We start from the raw sequence: 17,500 nt of genomic DNA, 5'->3' as shown, positions 1-17,500 counted from the left end.
GTAACCAAGGGGTCTCTTTAGTGTGTGTGTGTGTGTGTGTATCTATACATACATACATACATACATATATATATATATATATATATATATATATATATATATATATATATATATATGAGCAAACACACCAGTTACTCTCCTATGGAATATTTTAGGCAAAAAACAAATTATATATATATATATAAATAGAACAATATTACTCAGAAAGAGAGGAATTAACAAAACACCTTTAGAAAGAAGTGAATCATAGAGGAAGTATTTTTTTTTAACAGACAAGGGTCTTTTACAAGTGCTGAAGAGACTAACTATATATGTGTGTGTGTGTGTGTGTGTGTGTGTGTGTACATGTGTGTGAGTGTATATATGTGTGTGTGTGTATGTGTGTGTGTATATATATGTGTGTATGCATATGTGTGTGTGTATATATGTGTGTATATATATGTGTGTATATATATATGCATATATATATATATATATATATGTATGTGTGTGTATGTATATATTTATATATGTGTGTGTGTGTGTGCACGCACATATACATATGCCCACACACACACACACAGTTTCTCTCAGTGTAGTAGGTTATTTTATTGAAGTTCTGAAGGAGCTTTTAGTTTTATAGCAAATATTTAAACTAAAAATCTTACACATCTTAATTGTTCGTAAAGTTTAATTGGACTATTAACGCTTTCTGTCTCTTCTTTTTCCTCTTTCCATGACACTGCAGTCTGTAATCATCTTTCAGTGCCATATTTCACATTGACACTTTCACCTTGAAAGATTAAAGTAAACAAATTGAAGCAAAAAGGATACATCATCATCATCATCATCATCATGCTTCACATACGGGCATGGGTGGAAAGAGTCATCTTGGTCCGTAACATTCTGATTTGAAGTTACTGCTCTCCTAAATGAATTGGATAACCATGCATTTGATTTTCGGGCTTGGTGTCTCTGGTTGGATGCTCATCATTTCATCAACAAACTGACAGAGTGTACCAAGTGCATTTTATCAGATTGTCAGAACTACAGAGATTGTGAAGTCCTACGCAAGACATGACTAATGCTTCTTTTGAGTGTATTGAATGCATTTATCATGACAACCAGTTTACAGCAAGACAAGGAAGTTCTCACAACTGTTTCATCTCGTTTATTCCAGACAAAGACCAATAGAGTAGAAGAGTTGACAATTGCAGGCAGTGAACTAAGATAATAAGAAGAAACCAGCTAAGACTGCCACCCTGTGAGATTGAACCTGCAACTTGATAACTATGAGGTGGACTTTTTATATACCACAACACTGAACAAGAGCAATGGGCAACACTCAGCCAACCATGCTTGCAACTTGTCTTATCAGGCTCCCTTTCAGTTTCTCTATTACTAACACAGATTAATGGAAGTCAGATTAAAGATAAAAAGACAAAGTGATTCCATAATTGGTCAAGTTGAATAAAAATTCTGTATGGATAAACTGAACCACAGGTGGATACCCACATCATAATAAAGCCAATTAAAAGGGCCAAGAAATAACTACAAAAAAGGCAGGACATGACACTGTGAAAGAAAATCAAAACTGTTGCCAGTTATAAGGAAGGAAAATAAAACATTAGGATGACACAAGCAAGTTACATGACTAACTTTCTTAAGAAAGATTTATCAATACAATTTTAAACTACCTCCTCTGCTCTAAACCTACATGGAGAAGGTTTAAAAGATACAATTGTTTAAAACAGCCCACCTTCCTTCCTCTCACTCAATCATTCTCTAACAAATATCCTCTTCGTTTTTACTCCACGTTATCATTATTTACATTCCAAGTTCAACTCCTGCTGAAGTCAACTTAGCCTTTCACCCTTTAGGGGGTCAATAAATTACAGGGATCTTTGTGGTTATCATCACTGTCTACAATTTTGTTCCAATTGTTTCCAAATTTGGTGTATGGATTAAGTTTTGTATACTAATTATGAAAATGAAATTCCCTCTAAGTTCATAATTAAAAAGTTATTAGCCTTTAAAATTTGCAAAATCTGAGTATTTAGGTCAATCAGAAGCAAGTATTTTTCACATCACCTTGAAGTTCTGTGAGCATATTAAGCAAAGAAGCACCATGTGTTCCATAGCTGATTGTGATGAACTCTATTTCCATAGTAACCAAAGATGCTATGCATGTGCACAAAGAGTGTAAACAAGGACTGCATACAACACTCAGTTCTTCCAGTTCTACACATACACACATATATAGATATACATATATATATATATATATATATATATATACACAGACATACTGACACACATACATATACACACATATACATAAATACACAAATACATATTTTACACACATACATATACATACGTATATATACATACACACAGATATTAGCATTAGCAATCAGCCCATTCTCACACATCATCACGATACACATCCGTAGCCAGCGCAAAGTATCTCACAGACATTAACCAATAATGCTTCTGATAGAGTTACTTTCTTAAATTGCACCAAAGTGAGTGAAGAAAATTATTTTTGGCCAGAAGAGTTTTAGATTACGAAGCTAAAGACATGCCTGATGATAAAAAAATAATAAAAAGTGCAGCAGTTTGTTCAGGTAAGTCAATGCAAAGGTAAACAAGTGCAGGTTGCATTTTATATTGAAATGAAACTCTTAGAAGCAACTTGAACAAGTAAAAGCAACATTTTTAGCACAAAAACGCTTTTGTGTAGAAATGTCAATGGTAAAAAGAAAAAGAATGCAGAAGACAAGTTTTTTTGAAAAAAGCTTTTTCCATGGAAATAAGATAAAAATAAAGCGTAAGAAGTATAAAATAATTCCCATCATGGCCATGCACCCAGCTCACTTCCTATTGAGTAACATACATTAAAAAAATACAACCGTTACACATCATCATCATTTCAGTGTTCACTTCTCTATGCTTGCACAGGTGGGGAAACAAGTTGTCGAGGTAGATTTTCTGCAGCTGATCCTAACCCTTCCCATCACCAACTATCACTCATTTCCAAATAAGGTAAAAGTTACTCATGGGTGGACATGTTTTCAAAGAAGATTGGAAACAAAAGAATAACACTGCTTGTATGACAGTGATGCTCAGTTACAACTATCACACAATGTCAAGACAAGGAGACACTAACACACACACACACACACACACACACACACACACACACACACACACACACATATATATATATATATATATATATATATATGAGCTGCTTCTTACAGTTTCCATCTAAGAAGGCTTTGGTCAGACCAGGGACTGAAGCCAAAACCATGTGTTTTCAAAGCAAGATAATATTTCCTCACAACTAAATGAGCTTTCCACAAGAGACAGGAAAAAAAAAATATTGCCTGTATGACAGTGACACTTGTTTACAATCCTCACCTGATGGCAAGATGAGAGGACACACAAACACACAGATACATACACACAATGGGCTTCTTTCACTTTCTGTCCATCAAATCTGCTCACCATCCTTGAGCTATGGAAGATACTTGGCCAAGGTGCAGAGGGAACCCAAAACAATGTCATTGAACAAATGTCTTTTTGTTAATGTTGACTGAAATGAGATGCAAAGCAAACCAAATCGGGAAGAAATGTAAAAAAAAAAAAAAAAAGAGATACAATAGAAAAACTAAGGGGGTTGTCTTGAACCTGTGCACCTCTCCCATAGGCTATGATTTTGATCTCACCATTCCACCAGATTCTCCAAAAGCAATAGGGAAATCCAAATGGATGAACCTGAAAGAACGACAGCACTTGCCAACATCAAGAACTATTTGGAGGAAGAGTCAAAGGCCGAGATTCTAGAAACGAAGCAAAATCATAACTTTTAAGACCCAACAAAGAGTAAAGCAGCATCTCTTGTACACATCACCATCCAAGCTCCATTAACACATCAGACAAAATGCTTGGCAGCGTTTCTACCCGTTCTTCATGTTCTGGATTCAAATACTGCCAAGGTCAACTTTGCCTTTCATCCATCTGAGGTCAATAAAATAAAGAACCAATCAAGTACTGGGGCTGATAGTATGAACTAACCCCCAATCCAAGGCTTGTGCCTATACCAGGAACGATGATGATGATGAGGAGGAGGGGTTAGAAAAAAAAACTATAAAGAGTATTAATCAGTGAAATGTAGTTTCAACATTTGTTATTGAGAAGCATTCCTGCTGAATATTAATGAAACAGGCTTCGTTAGATTAATTAAGAACTGCCTGGGAATTGTATCTGCCAGGACAGGGAGAAATCAGAGTGCTAGGACTTGTAGACCTTTAAAGATAAGTGTTCTGTTGTTGTAGCTTAGGTTTAACAGATTTAGTTGTATACTGGAGAGATAAACAAAGGTCTTAAGTTAATAACAAAAGAACTTAATACGAGGAAAAAAGGTAAAAATAAAACTTCATCCTAGTATAAATAATTTAGATTAATTTCTATTTTATAATTATTTATTTTTATTCAAACCTGATCATCCTTTAACGTCCACTTTTCCATGCTTGCATGGGTCAAACAAAATTCACTGAGACAGGTCTTACAATCAGATGCCCTTCCCATTACCAATCCTCCCAAACCCATTTCCAAGTATGGTAATATTTCCCCTGGATCTTCAAACTCAAACAACACAATGGCCAACTGTGCATTCACAGAAGATTGTAAACAAAAATGATGGAGATATAATTTTTACAATTAGTATGTGATGCCAAGACACACACACGACAGACCTCTTTTAGTTTCTGTCCATAAAATCTACTCATAAGTTTTGTCAGCTTGGGGGATATAACCGAAGACGCCCAAGATGTTATGCAGTGGTGGAACCAAACCGGAAACCACAGAGAAAGCAAACTTCTTAAGCACAAAGCCGTGTCTGCACCAGCATTTAATAATAATGTTTAATGTCTGATGGACCTGGAGGGTTTTTTTTTTTTTTTTTTTCAAACGGGAAAAAGAACCTAAGTCTAAAGAAAATCAATTCAAAATTAGCTTTCTTGTTAATATCATACACGATTGAGCAAGGATAAACATCCTAAACACAAAATCACCTCAAGCACAACAGCAAACGAATAAAATGACAAAATAAATTCACAATGCATACAGCCAGTAATATTCAAAAATCTGGATGAGAAACTGACAAAACCTAAATCAAACACATAAACGGAATTAACATCAAAAGTATTTTGTCCAAATTATCAGTAGTAGTAGTAGTAGTAGTAGTAGTAGTTTTTAAAGTGGTGGATTTGCAGAAATGTTAAAATGTCAGGAAAAAAATGCCTTACACTGTTCTTGCTCTTTATACTTTGAGTTCAAATCAAGTCCAAATCAATTTTGTTACAAGCTTTTCAGGTTGATAAAATACCAGTCATATACTGGGAGTGATGGTAGTGACTAACCCCTCCAACTCAAAACTATTGACCCTGACCCTAACCCTAACCCTGACCCTAAATTAGAAATTAGAATTGAAGACAGTGAACTGGCAGAACCATTAAAGTGTTAAACAAACTGCTTTATGGTATTTAGTTACAGATTTTATGATCTGAGTTCAAATCCTGCTATGATCAACTTTGCTTTTCATCCCATCCAGGGTCAATAAACTAAACTGGCCTTGTACTTAAATGAGAAACAGTTGTTATGATTCTTTAGATTTGTTTGGTAAAACATTACATGCAATGCTCTCTGTTATTTCTTTAATAGAATTTTTCAGTTCCAAATCTTGCAGGGTCAGTTTTTGCCCTTTAATCATTTCAGCAGAGTCAATATCAATGAAATATTGGAAATTAATTCAATCAACGAAAGGTTTTCCCTCTTTGAAGAAAATTTCCGCCTGAAGCTTGAGGTCAACTTGTGTTTTTGTTTCATTTATTAAATTTTGGATATTTCCTTCATGCTCAGTCTTGTATGATGTTAACAATAACTTAATTTGGAATTTATTTCATTTCTTTAAAATTTATTAAAAAAATCTGCACTGATTTTTGCATGTCAAATTTTTTGTTGAAAGATAACACTGCTAATGACTCTGCACCTAATCATCATCATCATCATCATAATTAATAGCATGCAACACAGAACAGGGATTAGTTCTCAACACTTTGAAGCGACAACCTGAATCTAATTGCTGTGTGAACCATTACGTTTATGTTTAATATTTCTGGTTAAAAAAAAAAAATTTTTAAAAAAACATGATTAGGACAATTTCTTTCCATCTCCCTCTCTTGAAATGCTTTCCTGCTTGTTAGACAGTTTGGCTTTGATGGCATTTTAATATCTATACAGAGAATTATCATCCTTTGGACAAAATGCATAGCAGCATTTCTTCAGGCTCTTTACATTTGGAGTTCAAATTCCACCAGGGTTGACTTTGCCTTTCACGATTCATAATCATTGTCATTTAATGTCCATTTTTCACACTGGCATGGGTTAGATGGTTTGACTGGACTTTGGAAGCTGGAAAGTTGTACCAGGCTCCAGACTCTTAAAACCTTTGGGGTCTGGTTCAAGGAAGACTTCCTGGTGAATAGAAACTGAGACAATGTTACTAGCATGGGGGTCAGTCTTACTTAGAAATGGGCTGAAAAGAAGCTAACCATGTAAGATCAGGCAGAGATGGTGAACTCATATATCAGCTCCCATCGTTTATTACCACATGACTGTTATGCCTTGCCCCTAGTTTTTATCTGAACACATGGCAGCATTTGCTTTTCATTTCAGAGAGCATGAAGATGCCACAGAGGCTGTGGGATCTGCATAGATTCCATGATGGTGAGTTGTCATTTGACTGATGTCTCCCAAAAACTCATCTTTGATAGAGCTGTAACCTTTGCTCGAACAGAAACCATAATTGAGTTTTTGGTAACTGGAGTGCTAACAGTTCTCTACAAGTAATGAAGCCAGTAATACAACAATCTACACGTTCTCTAGAGAATTAATGAGGGACAAGAGCAACAACATTCTTGAAAAGATGCTAAGCATCAACAAAGATCATCTCAACAGCCTTTTCATGGGGACTGAGAACTTCCAAGAATCGCTGGCGTAGCAATGCTTATCGAGGGAATAGTGTCTTTGTCAGTTTCAAATAAACTGCACTGGCATGGAAGTGGTAAAGAAAGAGGTCTTAACCAGACTCAAACATTTTAACAGGTCTGTCAGTCTAATGACAGGAGCCAGAATGGACTTCTCCAGGTGCCAAACTATCAAGCCATTTGCTTGTCCCAATTCGTATGTGCTTCTTTACCACCTGATAATCCTTCAGTGATTGGTAATAGCTAAAAGGTGGCAGGTAATGGTGAAATACACCCAGCATGCACTTGTAGGCTAGAGAAGAAAAACTACTCTTGGATAGAAAGGGTAATCCTGAATCTGGAGTTCTTTGAATGGTCCTTGTGGTTTGTCACACAGTGGAACGTCTCTTTTTATTCTGCTTGTACACTGTTTTGCATGCAGACCTTTTTTTATCACCAATTCTGCAAAAAGCCCTCGTTATTTTTGTTACTTGTTCTTATAATGTCCTTTCCATTTGTAGTAAATAAAAGAAACTATTATTATTGCTGTTATTATCATAATTAGTATTAGCAGCAAATGATAAATACTTTAGAAAATGAAGGCTATAAAACCTCTTCAGTTCATAAAAACTACTTTCACCCACATTATTTACGTAGTCAGCAAAGAATGCCTTTATAACATGCCTTTACCCCAGTATAAGTAGGCACCCATACCTAAGTAAAACAATTATTGAAACAAAAATTACAACAAACAAAACATAATTTTTTTTAAAATTTAAAAAAAAAAGAATCCACTCAAACTACGAGTAATTTATTCCCAATCTCAGTGAATTAAACTGTTAGAATATTTATAGTATGGCTAAAGTTTCACTGAAAAACATTTTTAACTAGGAAACAAAACATTAAGTGACAAGCTCATTATATAAACCCATACAAGGTAAGAGATCCGTTGTTTTGCTATTTTCCAACATCTCTGTTGAATAAAGCACACCCATGTGTATGAAAGAAAGAGAGAAGAAGAGGGAGAGATAGAATGGTGCATAGACATACATTTGTGTAGACATTAAACAGGATTACATGAAAATATTTCTGCATACATTTATATTATTGTAATCATGGGTATATTTTGATATCACAATGTGTAAGCAACTTGCTTACATCACAAGTATGTCAATGTCTGTGCATGTGTTTGTGGAGGGATGTTTTCCTGATTGCATGTATAAAATTACGTGTAAAATTATATACATCAGATAAATAGAGAGATAGAGAGAGAGATAGAGAGATAGAGAGAGATAGAAGAGAGAGACGTGAGTGCATATCTATACATACATACTAAAACACACACACATACATAGACATGAATTTATACACACACACATGCATTTGTATAAATGCATGTCACACACATATATAAACACACATACTTCGTGTATATGAAGTATGTGTGTATACACAATGTGTGTGCCTGTTTTAAAAACAGTATAGAAGTGTGAGTGTGTTTGATGCCAATTTACATTTGTACAATGGTAAACAAAGCTCTCTAGAGACAGCAAGAATTTCCACCAAGATTGCTTGAGCAAGCTAGAAGAATAGACGTTGGCAATGAATGCAATGACCTAAACAAGTTTTTGTGTAAATGGGAAGGTAGAAGATAACAATAATAATAATAATAATAATAACAATAATAATAATAATAATAATACAGACCTAATGTAAACTTACTTTCAATACAAACACTTGTTGGTATGCTAAGAAGAAATTCTGGCAAACACAAGTGAAAACCGTTCTAAAAATGCAAACAAAGTTACAATTCAAAATAAGAGAACAAGTTTGTGCCAAACAGAAAGAGTTCTATGCAGTATTTGTTTTTACTGCAGAGGAAATTATCTTGACTACAGACTGAGCTATGGAGAGAAAAAAAAAAAAAAAAGAAACAAGGAGGAGTGTCCACTGCCTAAATAAAAGCTTGTTTCTTGAAGAGGGTAAATATTACTCCCTTACATCAGCGAACAGTTTATTGGGTTAAACATTGCTGGATTACCATACATTCATTGAAGCTAGAACAACAAATGTCCATCAGGCAACAGCCGTATACAAAATTCAGATTGGAATAAACTGAAGAATGGAAAATATACTGCAAAATAGAGTTGAAGAAGGAATGGAAATCAAGTCACTGAGTAAATTAGACTTTGATGCTTTAATCACTCTTACCTTTCAACTGGAGAAACCGATAAGCAGCAGATAAAAGCAAAGTGGTGAGTAGAAGGAAACTGTTCCACAACAGAACAACCAGACAGTGTGGCTTAAGGAAATTAAAAAACAAGATCCAGACCCACCCAGTAGATAAAGCCAAAAGTGAAAGATAGCATGTGTGGTAATTTGGGAAGAAAAATGGAGCAGTTTCAAAGAAAATGGTGCCACATAAAATGCACTTGTACCAGTGGCACATAAAAAGCACCCATGTCAACGGCATGTAGAAAGCACCCAGCACACTCTCTAAAGTCGCTGACATTAGGAAGGGCAACCAGCCATAAAAAAAACCATGCCACAACAGGCTCCATGTCAAACCGTCCAACCCAGGCCAGCATGGAAAACAGACATTAAACAATGACAATGATTTCCAACTTATTCTAGATTCTGAAATTACATTGTGGAAAAGCCATTTTAGCCAACAAAAAACAAAGAAGAAACCCATTTTATGCCTTCATGCAAGCTTATTTCAGTTTCCATCAACCAAACTACTCACAAGACTCATTTAAAAGAAGGGACACGTGCCCAGAGACTGAACCTGAAACCACATGATTGGCTAGCAAATTTCTTAAGCACATAGCTTTATCTGCATCTAAGCATTCACCAAAGTTTCAAGTAAAGATCGGTGATGTGTGCTGTATGAGTAAATTGTCCAATTCAAGAAAAAAAAGCGTAGATTAAAACCAATATATAAAAAGAATAAAGATATCTTTCATCAAAAGTTGTGTCTCCAATTTTCCACAGCCAACCACACAGAAAATAATGTTCAAACACATTCACGTCAGACCCAAAGAATTTTACAAGTCTGAAATAATTTCATACAAATTAAAGAATGTCTACTTTTTAATGAATATTTTCTTTCTTCTTGCCCATTTTTTAATGTTCTACATCCTAAAAATTTTAAATATTTCGAAGAGAATTCTTCAAGTCTTCTTTCTTTCACATTTCTTTAAATCAACTTCTAAAATTTGCAGCTCTTCATGGCTATGTAATTAAGAAGATTACTTCACCACAACATGGTTTCAGGCCTCGTCCTATGGTGCAGCAACTTGGGCCAACCAATGCCTTGTCAAAGTGGGTTAATATAAACACACACACACATATATATAACATGGGGAGGGACCTTTGTCTTTTTCCCCACACTGCTTGACAACAAGTGTTGGTTATATTTGTGTCTCCATATCTTTGCAATTCGGTAAAAGAGGCTAACAAACAACTACCAGACTTAAAAAGAATAAGTCCTGGAATCAGTTTGTATGACTAAATCTTTCAAGGGGGTGCTCCAGCATGGCCACAGTCCAATGACTGAAACAAGTAAAAGAATAAAAGAACAGATGAAAAAAAAATTGAAAACCAATTTAAAATAATTCTCAATAAAACTGCAAAACAAACAAGTTTTGGAAAAGTTCAAGTATAAGACACACACACCATCGATTGCTTTAACAGACAAATACATTTCCTATTCTTTGTCATCAACATTAGAGTAATAATTATTTTGTAGCATTTCCTAATTTATTGCAAATTCATTGAATGCTGAAATTAGATATATTTTTATATAGCTTTCTATATGAAAGGGGAAAAAATCAATTAAACAAAGCAAAAAATAGTGTATTTGTAATGAAGTCATTAAAACAGAATTCAAAGCAATGCATGAAATAATGCTATCAATTTTCCTACTAATGTAATAATCACTAGAATGCATCTTGGGGAAACTCTAAAATCAAAGGTGGCACCTTAATCAGTAATTCATTGCTTCTAGAAGATAATCATTTGAAATCTAATTCCATTACAAGATCAGTGCAACAACATTAATTCCAACCACTACAGTCAAATAGAAGAATATAGATTCAACCCAAACTACATTTAATTAACTTTTATTTTCTGATATTTAATACACCTTTAATCACCTAATAATATTGGTGGGGTATTAGTTTGTTTATAGATCTTTTTTTTTACCAAATAAACTCTACTTTTGCTAAATCATAGATGACTCCTATATAGAATCCTCTTTGGATCCCTGGTCTCCATTTTGACACAAGAATTTTCATATAAGACAAATAGAGGTATATTAAACATCATACAAGATAAAAACTCACTTTATTGAAATTAACTTTCCTTCATGAGAAACGTAAAAGAAATACCTTCTGGCAATAGAGATCACTTCCAAACAAGAGCAGGCAATCTCATGAATCAAAAATTCTAAATTGACATTATACATCATTAAGGAAAGAAAAAAGAAAAAAGTTTGATTGGACAGAGACAGCTGAGGACCATTTTTTTCTCTTTTTTTCTGTAATTTTTTTTTCGCACCAATTGGAATTAGCAGCTAAGGAAATATGTAATTTCAACTTCAAAAACCATTGCTTGCAACTCCTAAAAATTAAGGGGCATTTTCCTTACAGAGTAGAACATCTGTAAGAAGATCAGTAGGTTTAAATAAGAACAGGAGGTGCGTACATCATAGTCATCATATTAAAAAACTGGACGTTGGATTAGAAGAAAACCAATGTCCACATCATAAATATGAACTAAGAAGACAAGTTAAGGTAAAATAGCAGAAAGAGAGTTGTTTCAATTTCAACAACCTCAGAGACAGAAATACTAAGCACCCAATTACAAACATTGCCGTTGCTCACTTCCAAGTAAGCAATTTAATACAAACATTGACTTAAATTGGTCTCTAATAACACACTGTACAAGAAATCAAGCCTACTGACCCAGACAACCTAAATCAGTTTTGTGTGGCACAATGACATCATTGCATAAATTCAAAGAGAATACAGGAAATATAATTAGATATGAAAGCCATTAATCTTCAAGTCGATAATCCAGTATTCCTGTTGGGGGGGGGGGGGGAGGTCATGCAAGTTGAGGAGGTTCAGTAAGATAAATTCATGTGTGAGAGAGAGAGAGAGAGCATGTGACAGTGAAAATATATCATTGTTTTAATTCCACTTTCCCATGCTTGCATGACAGTGACACTTGTTTACAACTATCACATGATGTTAAGGTAAGGAAACAGTGACACACACACACACACACAGATACACACATACACACATGGCAGAATTCTTTCAGCATCCACCTACAAATCCACTTACAAAGCACAGGTCAGCACAGGGATATAGCAGAAGGCACTTTGCCCAAGATGCCAGGCAATGAAACTGAACCTAGAAAACACACACACACACACAGTGTAGATGGTATCCATTCACAATTTTCAATTGCTAATTTTACATATTTAAAAAGAATTTTTGTTAGTCTTTGTCTTCTTCTAAAAAACATTAACCATTTTTGCTTTATTTTTTTTGCAGAATAATTGACTTTGGAAAATTAGAACCCCTCAATTTGTGGAAGAGGCATGGAACCCTTCCTTGGAATCCATGCTGGAAGGACAAACAAGGAGATTTCAGACTTCCTCAACATCAGCAGAAGCAGAATGATGGAAAAGGTCAGAAAGGAATTGGAAGATTCAGGGTTTGACTACAAGACAATAGCAGAGAGGGAAATCAGAAGACCAGAATTTGCCCCTGAAATCCAGATTATCAACAATAATCCCAGTAAGTCAAGGATTGCAATTGCACAGGAGAAAGGTACGGATGAAAAGCTCATCAGGATGGGGGTGCATGAGGGAACAGTTACTACTTTTCATGCAAGACAAGGAAGAAACAATTTCTGTCCAAAGGGATGCAGGAAAAGTGAGTCAAGTACACCAAAAAGCTGATCAACACGTTGAAACAGCTACTGGAGCCAGACATGCTGTGGTTCTTCTCCAAGATCAACTCCCAGAACTAAAGGTGGCTTGCTGTCTCACTAGAGTCATTCAGATGAGATTTCCAGCAACAATCATGGTCTTCTGTGTTGTCAGCAGTGAAGGTGGTGTCATGCCACTCCATTTCTTCCCCCAGGAACCTCAGACTGAACATTAACAGCTACATCCATGTTCTGAACAAGGTGGTGAAACCTTGGCTCAACTGGGTAGCTGCAGGGAGGCCATACATATAGCAGCAAGACTCTGCACCCAGCCACACCAGTTGGAAGACCCCAGGCCTGGCTGTTGGAGAATTTCTTTGATCTCACAGCACCTGACATTTGGCCTTCCAACTCACCTGACTGCAAACCCCTCAACGTCTTTGTGTGGGGGCACAGTGAAACAAGAGACCAACAAATCCAGCTGCAACATGAAAGAGGAGCTGAGGACGAGGATTACCAGGGCCTTCAGGGACCTAAAATGGGAGATAGTGATTAAGATCTGTGGCCAGTTCCAAGGTCACCTGGAGGCTATCATTGAGGCCAAAAGCAGGTTCATCGAGTGAAATTGACAGAACATGTCAGAGACAAACTGACTCAAATCTGACGAATACAACTCAAAAAATAAAATAGCTTTTATTTTTTGCTGAGACAGTCATCATGCAAACAAATACTCTCCACACCCTGTACAGGCACACACACACACACACACACACACACACACACACAAGATATATCGTTGACCACTCAGAATGGTCAGTAGCATGAATATAGACAATAAAGATGAATAAAAAGTATCTTAAATACAAGATAAATTCTTGCTTTATTGAAATCATCTTCATTTTGAGAAAATGCCTTGTAGCAAATGACATGAATATGGAAAATGAAGACGAAAGTATTTTAAATCCCCCTGGCCATTAAGTTATTTCAATTAACTCCTTTTTGCTTAAATTATGCAAATTAAATTAGGCCACAATTTTTTTTTTCAGTTATTTTTCTATATCTGAGTATCACATTTGCTTGTGTCAAGATAGTCTCACATCTGTGTGCTGTTGATGCCTACTGAGGTAGAAATCCATGTCTACAGTTCACCTCATGTTTCTAGAGAATCTCCCTCAATGGCATGGAAATTTTTGGCATAAGATTAATGCACCTTCTCATTTGGAACTGGTCCCAATTGCTATGAAGTATTTGATTACTTCTGTTTACCTTCCTCCACAATTCTTCCTTCTTCTAACTTTCTGAAGAATAATATTACACTAATAATGCATGTGTGTGTGTGCGTGTGTGTGTGTTCTTTATTCTGTGTGCAGCCAGTATATATGTGCCAGCATGTATGGGTGTATTGTCAGGATGTGTGTGTTAAGCATTTCTTCGATTTTATGGGAGGACAAGTTCTTATTTGCATCTTATTTTTAGAGACATTACCAATATGAGAGAGAGAGAGAGAGAGAGAGAGAGAGAGAGAAAGAGAGATAGAGAGATAGAGAGAGAGACAGAGAGAGACAGAGAGAGTGTGTGTGTGTGTGTGTGTGTGTGTGTGTGTGTGTGTGTGTGTGTGTGTGTGTGTGTGTGTGTGTGTGTGTGTGTGTGTGATTGGCTTAAGGCCATGCATGCATTTTAGTTGGTGTGTTTATTGATGCGTTGAAGCAGAGATATGAGGTTGTAAGTTTCACTCTGTGTGCGTGTGTGTGTGTGTGTAGATGCTGCGGATAGATGAGTGAGCAGAAATAGTGATGCATTTTAGATGCATGTGGTTCTGTGCATGTGTGATAATAATATATATATATATATAGATTAAAGAAAAAGATTACAGGGATTGAATTAACGGAGAATCAAAGTTTGATGAGTGAAAACGAGTACCACACATGAGGGGATGAGATTCTGGGAGACTATTGCGAAGAGCACAAGAAATGCTGATGGAATGATCTTCATTGGATAATCATTAGAAAAATGAATTTGCCATAAGTGTTTGGTGGAACAGCCAGACAAGCATTGTTCAGTCTTCAATAATATTGGTTCTTACGGAGGGAGCATTTTAGAAAGTGTATAGGGATAAGATGCCTAAAGGGAATAAGAACCAGGAGGAATCCAAGGGTGGACGATTTGAAGACATAGAGAATAAGGTTGGTGTTAAAGACTGGGAAAGGAGGGAAGCTACTAGGGGTGGTAGGATGAGGTGAGATCAAAGTGTTTTGAGTTCAGTTGGACAATTGCAAGTTGAGAAGAAGGAATAGCCAGGATTGTTAGGTTTGTGTAATTAGGGAAGGAGTATTTGGTGAGGTGCAGAGGTGCAGAGGATGAGGTTGACAGCAGGAAGAGGGAAATGAGCGGGTGGAGATTAAGGACACAAATTTCTGACAGTTGGGTGTGAGGTGGGTCGATTGAGAATGGAGTCGTGATGCTGTCAAAGAATTTCTGTTTTGTAGAAGTCAGCATCTCAAACAATCCATCTGTTTGATGTTGAGGTCATGTCAACTAACAAAGAATAAGAGAGAGTAGCAGCCAGCATCAGGTTGTGATTAGTGACTTCAGAGTAAGAGCAAGCTAGATTCAGAAATGAAAGACAGTCTGGAGCCTAAAAGGGGTCATCAACTAGGTGTAAGTTCAGAGAAATATAAATTAATGTATAAGATGCCTGGAATAAGATAGAAACTCATACAGCATAAAGCAAATTGAGAAACATGACAATCTACTAACAGTAACAGACTAAATCTTGTACTGGGACAAGATACCAGCCAAAAGAGACAATATAGTGGAATAGTTTTGTAGATATAGCCATAAGAACGAACAGGCTGGCGAGGAAAGACTAAAAGACTAAGGGGTTGTAAAGAAAAACATCTAGTAGCAAAAAGAGAAGTTAGATGCCACATATGCTAAATAAGGGAAGAAGCTGAAAGAAACAAGTTTGCCAATGCTCTAAGATGTGAGGGTCAGAAGTGTGAAAAAGTTCAAGGAGCTAAAACCCCTTTTAACAACAAAGAGTGTCAGATAGATTGTACAATGCTTGTGAACAAAGTGCACTGCAGCATGCAGAAAATCTGCCAAAACCAGGAAATAAAGTGAACATGTTTAGCGGAAAGTATAATGTTGGTGTGTGCATGACTGACAAAATACAAATAAGCTGAGGGAAAACTAGACATGAGGAATCAGATGTAGTGTGCAAAAAGTCTGCATCGGTTTGGGCATGTAATGCACATGTAGAATGACATGCGTAAAGAATTGCCACATGTTCAAAGTGAATGGAACTTGCAGAAGGAGGAGATCACAAATGATTTGAGATGAAGTGGTAAACAGTAATCTTAAGACTAATTGCAAAAACATTCCATCTCATGAAGAAAAGGACAAAAGACAGAGGCCATTGATGATACATAGTGCTGGAAAAGACCTGATTACTTACACAATATGGTGTAACCAGAAGTTAAACATTTATTATAGTAAGCAAGATGACCATCATCATCATCATGATATGGTGTATGATTATATTATAGATATACTTGTTCTAGCTCTGTGTTTTAAGTTCAAATCCATCTATGGCCTGCTAAGGCAGGAGACAATTCATTACCTAGTTTAAAACCCTGACCTGACACCTTCAGTGCCTTTAACAGACTCCAATCTGTTGAAAGCATTTATGCCAGATCTCCCACTTTAAGGATACCTGTTCTAGTCTGTGAGGCCTTGCAAGAATCTGTGGGTACTGCTTCCACCCTTGACTAAAACACACACACACACACCTGTCTGTTGCACACATATTTATGTATATAAATCACATTATATGTGTGTGTGCATACACACAGAGACACAGAAAGAGAACAGGTGGAGATCTCATCTCGGCTAAATATTTAATATCTATCATCCATAAAACATGAAACTAGTTATTTTAAGGAGTAATTCTTCACCCCATTACACAACTGTTATGAATAGTATGAAAAGAAAAGCTAGAGGAAAAGAAAAAAAAACACGTATAAAAATAGCTTTCTAGTAGCAAGCAGTAACAGAAGATTGAATTTCTAAAGATTTACAAACAGTAAAGACCAGGATTTATGAATAGTCAGATATAAAAATAGCACAAATGAAAGACAACAATTTCTTTCCCTCAGAGAACGAGTTTAAATAGCTTAGTTCATTAAACAAAATCCTGTTTGTTGGTCATGGTCTAAATAGAAATTCACTGCTGTACAAGGTTATCAGTATTAAAAACATACAAATAATGTGTGTGTCTGTGTGTGTGTGTGTGTGAGTAAACATCAAACAGTTAGATGAGAGGTAGTTTGTAGATTTCTAAGGTTGTTTGTTGACATGTATTGTGAGTAGTGTTTCTTTGCTGTTAAGGATCTTTCCAAGGCCACTGCACCCCTGGGACCATTTATCCAGTAGTGACTTTAAGAAGTGAAAAAGAAGACTCGTCAGTTCAATCCCTCACAGCTCTTAGTACTTCATGCCCCTCTAACCAAAGCATAACGACAGCAACGTTCAACTATAGAGAC

Source organism: Octopus bimaculoides, chromosome 10 (assembly GCF_046866305.1).
Source record: "Octopus bimaculoides isolate indiv1 chromosome 10, ASM4686630v1, whole genome shotgun sequence".
Classification (NCBI taxonomy): Eukaryota; Metazoa; Mollusca; class Cephalopoda; order Octopoda; family Octopodidae; genus Octopus; species Octopus bimaculoides.
The sequence above is the reverse complement of the archived record's forward strand: the minus strand, read 5'-3'. Positions refer to the sequence as shown.